Genomic DNA, 7,494 nt, shown 5'->3' on the forward strand with positions numbered 1-7,494 from the left:
AGTGCCACCCTCACCCAGCATAACATAGTGCCACCCTCACCCAGCATAACAGAGTGCCACCCTCACCCAGCATAACAGAGTGCTGCCAACCCACCCAGGACCTGCACAGGACCCCCGCCAAAATGAAATGTCTGCCTATCATAGAGAAATTACACTGCAAGACTTCTGACTTCATCCAACTAGTACAGAGAAATACCAACCTGCCAGAAATCCAGTGAGCTCCTAACTTCTACTATGCAGCTGACAACACTGCCTGAACATTCTGTGTCACACCTTTATGGTATGGAGAGGGGGAGGTGTTCTGTAGTCCAGCATACCTCCCTCTAATGTTATGAAGATGAGAAGAGGTGTGGGGGAATCCTGTAGTCCTGTAATCCGGCAGCTCTGGCCATCAGGTAGGGCTGACAACACTGTTAGGGATTTCAGTGCCGCAGATGCTGAGTTGTCAGCTCACTACAGGAAGTCAGGAGCTCGCTGGATTTCTGGCAGGTTTCTGGGGATTTTTCTGTATTTGCTGATTATTAAATAGACAAAACACAGGAAAATGATTCTTCTGTTACACAAATGTTATTTAAACATGTCCAGGAGCCGGGCGGTGGGGTTTGGATCTCCCTAAATCTCAGTTGGTGCTCCCGGCCTCTGCATGGCGTGAATGTTGAGTAATAAAGATTCTCCCAGGTGAATCTGATGGACGCCTTGCATTGTCTGAGCTGACACCATCCTGCAGGTGCAATGCCTTTGCTTTACCTTAGAAGGCGCAGCGTATGAGACGCCAGGTTGGGCTCGCCATGATGTGCAGCCATTGTGTCAGGTGTCCCCAGGGGGGAATACGCAGAGGAGTCACCGCCAGATCCGTGTTTATGGAGCATTGGGGCGTGAATGGAGGAAGATCAGACACACATAATTAGGCAATGACACCGGGGCCAGGGGCTGCAAGGAACAATCATCCGGGGCCCATACTAATTAGCCAGGATGGGCCCCTGGATGGCAGCAAAGGCACCTGATCTGCAGGGACCCTCCGGTGACAACACAGCAACATGGAGGGTGCATCACATGGAGAAGAGCTGAGGGTTATTATCGTGCAGATCATCGGTTGGGCTGATTTATGAAAAATCTGGGTGATCCAGCAAACCTGGAATATATTTACTAACAATCATTATTTGTCAGTCCCAGACCACATCCGGGTTTGGAGAGCTTTATTAACACTAAACACGTTTGTAAACAGCAGAAAATAAATCCCAATGCAATCAAAGTATTTAATGTACAGCACTGCGTAATATGTTGGCGCTATATAAATCCTGTTTATTAATAATAATAATAATAATAAAGTACAAAAGATCAAAAACTAAAATTGATTGATTATAGCCACACACGTTCCAATCCCTAATCTCTTAGATTGTAAGCTCTTCGGGTCAGGGTCCTCTCCTCCTCCTGTGTCACTCTCTGTATCTGTCTGTCATTTGCAACCCCTATATAATGTACAGCGCTGCAGAATATGTAGGCGCTATATAAATCCTGTTTAATAATAATATCGGTTTTGGCTTCAATGTTTTCTTTCTGTATAATTCTGCAGCTTCCATTACAATAATTATACGGTGACAACGCTCTGTGCTGGTCTCACCTTTGTTCTCCTGAGTTGTCACCGTCCGGAAACCTTCCCTAAGAAACGTCATGGAGACATCACATGAAGTGTCAGCCAAGAACCTGCAGGATTATTATTAATAAAGAGTATTTATATAGCACCAACATATTCCGCAGCGCTGTACATTATATAGGGGTTGTAAATGACGGACAGATACAGACACAGGAGGAGGAGAGGGCCCTGCCCCGAAGAGCTTACAATCTAGGAGGTGGGGGAGGTATCACACAATAGGAAATGTAACAAAGCTGGAAAACAGATAAAAATGGCATTTTAACAAAAAGAAAGTTTGGGGTACACAGAGCTTCAGAAATATAATTTGTCACCCAGTTGGGGTTCACTTATAAATAATAATATATATAATAAAGTTGCGCAGTTGTTGAATCTTCTCGCATTATTTCATGCTTTGCTGTAGCTGCACTTAGCAGACGTTGCCCTGTTTCAGTGCCAGTGGCACACAATGCGACGCACATGCCATGCAGAACAATGCAGATTGGCAGGACATTACGCTGCTGTAGCTCCCCAGGGGGCTTTGTGTAATTTTTGTATTTTGTGCATTGGCAGCTCATTTGGTTTGTCAAAAGCTCCATTTGACCCGCTTCACCTGCAGGTCAGTAGGTCACATTGGGTCAAATGCAGCTTCCCATGTGCTCAGTTCAAGTCAATGCGGCCTGCTGAAATGCCCGGTGCCAGGAGAGCTGGGGACCCCATGGCATGCAGGGATTGGACATACCCCAGGTCAGGGTGGCACGTTCACTCGGCCGCCATGCTTGGCTGTGTACAGACAAGTTTTGAGCAGTGAAGTTAGTTGCAGCGTCAGCTGGTGAGCGGCATGGGGGGGGGCAGCCAGATAGAGATTGGAGGAGACATGAGCGCTGCAGGGCCCTCCGCAGGCCGCACAGGGAGGGGGGAGGGGGCACAACCACCTAACTGTCCTATTTCCAGCCTCGGCACAGCGCAGGGCCCGGGGCTCCTCCACGTCGCCTCTCATCTCGTTAGCTGGGAGTTGGGTCTGCTCCGGCGCGCTGGTAATGGGGAAGGCGTGAACCGGACTTACACGGTTAAACCGCTGCTGTGTGGGGGTCACGTGACCTCCGGGGGCATTCGCAGCGGCACGAGACTTTCGGAGAAAATGAGAAGCAACTCGTCTGATGGGGAAGTTACTGCGGAGCCAACTGCTGAGATCAGCGCATTTCAATCACCGGCTCAGGGAGAGGAAACGGCCCTCAAATTAACCCCTCCGGGGCCAAAACATCCAGGACCCCGCCCAGCCAGGAATTCCGGCTGCTCACTTAGCAAAGGGAATTATCACAATGCAACGGAATGTTCACTTAGCTGAGTGAATGCAGGAAAAGAGTGAACGCCCAATCACATCTAACGGAAGGCAGAAAAACTATTTTACAGCAGATGATTGGATGAAACCTCTTCATTCACCCCAATACATTCACCTGGACTGATATTTCTATGATCAGTAAAATCTGGAGGATGAAGTCCCTGCCGGGCCCTTTCATCTCTCTGAGGGGTCCCCACCATTCCTGCTCCCCTATACATGGCCAGAGCAATCACTGAGCAGCCATTGGCTGATTCCATTCATTAACCTTCACCTATAACTTTAATCTTATTGTCATGCAGATCATTCGTATTTCTGCAGAACAAGCATGCAACAAGTGAAGTCAGAATTATTAATAAACTGTATTTATATAGCGCCAACATATTACACAGCGTTGTACAATAAATAGGATTTAATGTTCACATTTTTCCAGCTCTGTCAGGTGAAAGATTTGGATGAGAGATTTCTGTGCATTGTTTTCTGTGTAAATTGTACATCAATCCGTTTTATCAGATAGATGTCACATGATCTTTGGTACCCAGTGACAGATGAATGAATGAGCGCTGTACAGGAGGAGGAGGGGAGCCATCTGCCTTGTTCTCCTCCATAGGAATGCACAGCAGCCGCTCCCGATCAGTCGGTCATCAATCTGCCGGGACAGACTGATGAATGAGATTGGTGGACTGCAGTACACGCGTTAGATTTAGAAGCGAGAAGCTGGATGATTTTACTGCAAAATGTGAATTTATAATTATGAAAGGCCGAGAGGAATATTTTATTCCAGGGATTGTGTGACCTCAGGGGGGCAGGAAGGATTGGTCCAATCTGTGAAATCTACTGAATCAGCCATCCGCTCATCTGGTGACCTTCCAGCTCCTGAGTCAGCCTCACCGGGTCAGCAACCCCCCGGGGTATAGCAGGAGATTCGGCAGCCAGGATGGCCGGAGAGACGTGATATTACCGGTGATAGGAAGAAAGAATAACTATATATCACAATATATAATATAAATAACTATCACAATATATAATATAAATAAATATATAATATAAATAACTATCACAATATATAATATAAATAACTATATCACGCTCCCTTTACCCCCCCCTATAACTCTTGTGACTGAGACCGGGAAAACCTAGAGCCCCCCCCCCACCCTTTTCTTCTACATTGAAGGGGCATTGGAGCAGAAAGTGCCCCATGGTGTCTTCCGCTTCTCCGCATTCCGGTCTTGGCACACACAGAGTCGGGCTGAGAAATCCTCAATAAAGTTTACCATGAAAAGCGAAACAAGTCCGGGCCCTAAACTTCATGGGAATCCTTTCCATATTAATTCATCTCAGCCCCTCCCCCAAAAACTGGACTTGGCCAATCCCTTCAGAAGGAACTAAACTAAAAAAAAACAAAAAACACCTTCAATCCCCCAGGGCAGTCCGATCCCGGAGCCGCCATCTTCTTTTCTTCTTCCCGGTCCTTCCTCTTACGTTATTATTATTATTATTATTAATAATAATAAACAGGATTTATATAGCGCCAACATATTACGCAGTGCTGTACAATAAATAGGGGTTACAAATGACAGACTGATACAGACAGTGATACAGGAGGAGAGGACCCTGCCCCGAAGAGCTTACAATCTAGTAGGTGGGGGAATTTCACACACAATGGGGTCACCTGACACAGGTGTGATATCAGGTGACGTAGGATGAAAATAAAATTTGCCAATCTCACTGCTCATACGTCAGATCGGCAAATGTTTTTCCCCCACGAAAAGGCATCTGGGGCAGAAGGAGCACCCAGAGCCTCGGGGGTGCATGACATAGTTATCCCGACTTTGCCCTCCATTCATTCTCCATTGCCTAGGCAGCTGAGAATTAGGGGGCGGTGCTGCACCCCTTTTTTTTAACAAGGGTGTTGCAACTAAAAAAAAAAACAGAATTTCTAGCTAACATAAAAGGGTTCCCCGGGTTTTGGTACGCTTTATTAACCTAAAATTGTCCTCCGCTGTGATCTGCCATCGCTCTGTATTTTCACACTCCTCGGATCCTCGGCTTCTTCACTTTGCCCCCCAATTTCCCAATGAACCAGGACTGGAAAATTCCCCCATCCAGGAGAATTCCCTGCAAACATTACCAAATCCATACCTAATATAATCACAGGTAGGTCACATTCCCAACATTCATCCTGGAAGAAGCAGTGAATATCCCGGTGTACAGGGAAGCTGACATCGGATCCAGGTAAGTGTGAAACTTTCCCAATATATCCGGTATATTCACCTGGTTCAAATCCGATTCCCAACATTATAACTTCCTCCTGAGGTTCTGGGATCCCAGGAGATCTCTCCCCCCCCCTCCCCCCCAGAAGATGATCCTAGAACCCGCGGGCTCTGCATGCTGCTCAATGTGCCCCACCTCACCTGTCACCTACACCCTCTGGCCTTCCAGTGGAGGGGTCAATTCAGGGGGCATTCCTGAGCTACCAATCCCAAGTGGGAAACTTTCTGCCCCCCCAGCCAATCAATAAATTTAGATTGTAAGCCGTATCTGCCAAGCAGCAACCAGAGATATTCATGATTCACCCGATCAAAAGCTTTCACCTAATCCAATGCCGGCAGACATTTCCTCCGACCAATCAGACTCACTGCTACACGGATCCAGGACTGACATTGCCGCTCCTCTCTACCTTCATCGGTTCCTCGTGGGAGGGTCTCTGGGCTGCACCTCCCAGTGCCGGGACAAAGCAGCCGGATGAAGGGGAGATTCCTTGGCCCTGGAAATGTAATTGTGGATTTCACTCTTTGGAGCTCTTCTGTCCCTGTGTGTTGGAGTCCAGGTTCGGACCCTTGGTTAGGGCCCCTATGATGGTGCTATGAATATTGCATTCACTATGTTGGAATGTGATGTTCCGGCCCCTCCTATTATCTGATCTCTTCCTAATATACATTTTTTTTTATTTTATTTATTAACATTTCCCAGGCAGAGATGATGTCATTACTCAGCTGCAGGCAGGAGGAAGCATTTCCTCATTCACCTCCCCAGTGATCAGACTGCAACATTGTAACTTTGATATAAGATGAGGGATTGCATGAGATGCAGATCTGTGTCAGATATTTGAGAAGTCCTGCGCAGGCACCCAGATTTACATGATTCCGTACATGGGGGCCCCGGATGATGCCTGAACAAAGATGGTGCTGTCTTTTCAGAGAGATAAACCCATGAGAACAACGGGCCTGATTTATTAAAGCTCCCCAAGACTGGAGAGAATATACTTTCATCAGTGAAGCTGGGTGATCCAGAAAACCTGGAATGGATCTGGTCCTGGATTGGCCCTGGCTAAGAAATACCAAATGACTTTGAAGAATCCATTCCAGGTTTGCTGGATCACCCAGCTTCACTGATGAAAGCGTATCCTCTCCAGTCTTGGGGAGCTTTATTAAATCTGGGCCAATGTCGGGGGGCAGCACTGTGATCTCAGTGAAAGTAATATACACCTGGAAGGGTCACATGAATCCGATTCCAGATTCACCCCCAGCCAATGTTTAATAGTTTCTGTGCTCATTATTCTTTGGGAAATGAAATTATTTCGGCCGTGCTGTAATCTTCCGCGACGTATCAGAGTGATAAAACGATATCAATAAGTAACTTCATTTCAATTCTTTGCAGACACGTGCCCCCCTCCCCCGATGCGGTGGAAACGCTGCAGTCAGCGCATTAGCGCCATATAATGATGTCTGGAGTGCGGCGATGTAGCGCTGGGAAGGAAACGCATTTGTGGTGAAAACAAACTGATTGTGACACAATGAGCCAAGCTTTCAATTATCACCAACAATGGCGCTCCCATAATGGACGCCGGCGCCAATATCTCATTGAAAGACACAACAAGTGCAGAGATCCGGATGGAATTCCTGTTGTCCGATAATACAGTGAGAACGCTTTCATGTCGCCTCTCCCGCATCCCGGATACGCTGCGTTTATTGATCGGCGCTCTATAAAATGATTACACTTGACCCTGGCCTGCACCTTCTCCATTGTCTTACCAATGGCTGGATAATAGCGGCGAGCGGGCGGCCGGGCGCTGGGGGAGGTGATAAGTGGCGATGAGAAGAGGCAATGTACTGTGAAGACTCGGAATGAAAAAACGGACTGAATACAATGAATGCAACCAGAACGCTCAATACGAGAAAATTCTGCCGCTATGACCTCTCCTACACCTCCGACATCTCCTCCAGCGCAGCCATTTCTATAGATAATTACTTCTGGCCAATCACAGCCTGCCGCCATCGCCTGACACCGCCGGGCAATCACCGACCGCATGACGAGTTAAAGTGCAACCGAAAGATTGGTTATCAATTCATCTCTATAATCTGACAGCTCAGTGACACACTATTATTATACATTTATATAGCTCTGACATATACCATAGTGCTGTACAGAGATCACTGAGCCAGTCCTATCAGTCTCTGTACAGAGGAGCTGACACTCTAATGTCCCCCCACAGTCACACACTATTATTATACATTTATATAGC

General features: G+C 47.1%; 1 long non-coding RNA gene across 1 annotated transcript; it reads right to left on the reverse strand.

The window, feature by feature from the left end:
* Positions 1 to 1,549: 1,549 nt before the first annotated feature.
* On the reverse strand, positions 1,550 to 2,869 carry LOC140331922 (uncharacterized). The gene is made up of 2 exons (XR_011920982.1): positions 2,697 to 2,869; positions 1,550 to 1,704 (listed from the first exon to the last, which is right to left on the reverse strand). It is a non-coding gene; the product is annotated as an uncharacterized lncRNA (long non-coding RNA).
* Between the last annotated feature and the right edge of the window lie 4,625 nt (positions 2,870 to 7,494).

Source organism: Pyxicephalus adspersus, chromosome 5, assembly GCF_032062135.1.
Source record: "Pyxicephalus adspersus chromosome 5, UCB_Pads_2.0, whole genome shotgun sequence".
Taxonomy (NCBI): domain Eukaryota; kingdom Metazoa; phylum Chordata; class Amphibia; order Anura; family Pyxicephalidae; genus Pyxicephalus; species Pyxicephalus adspersus.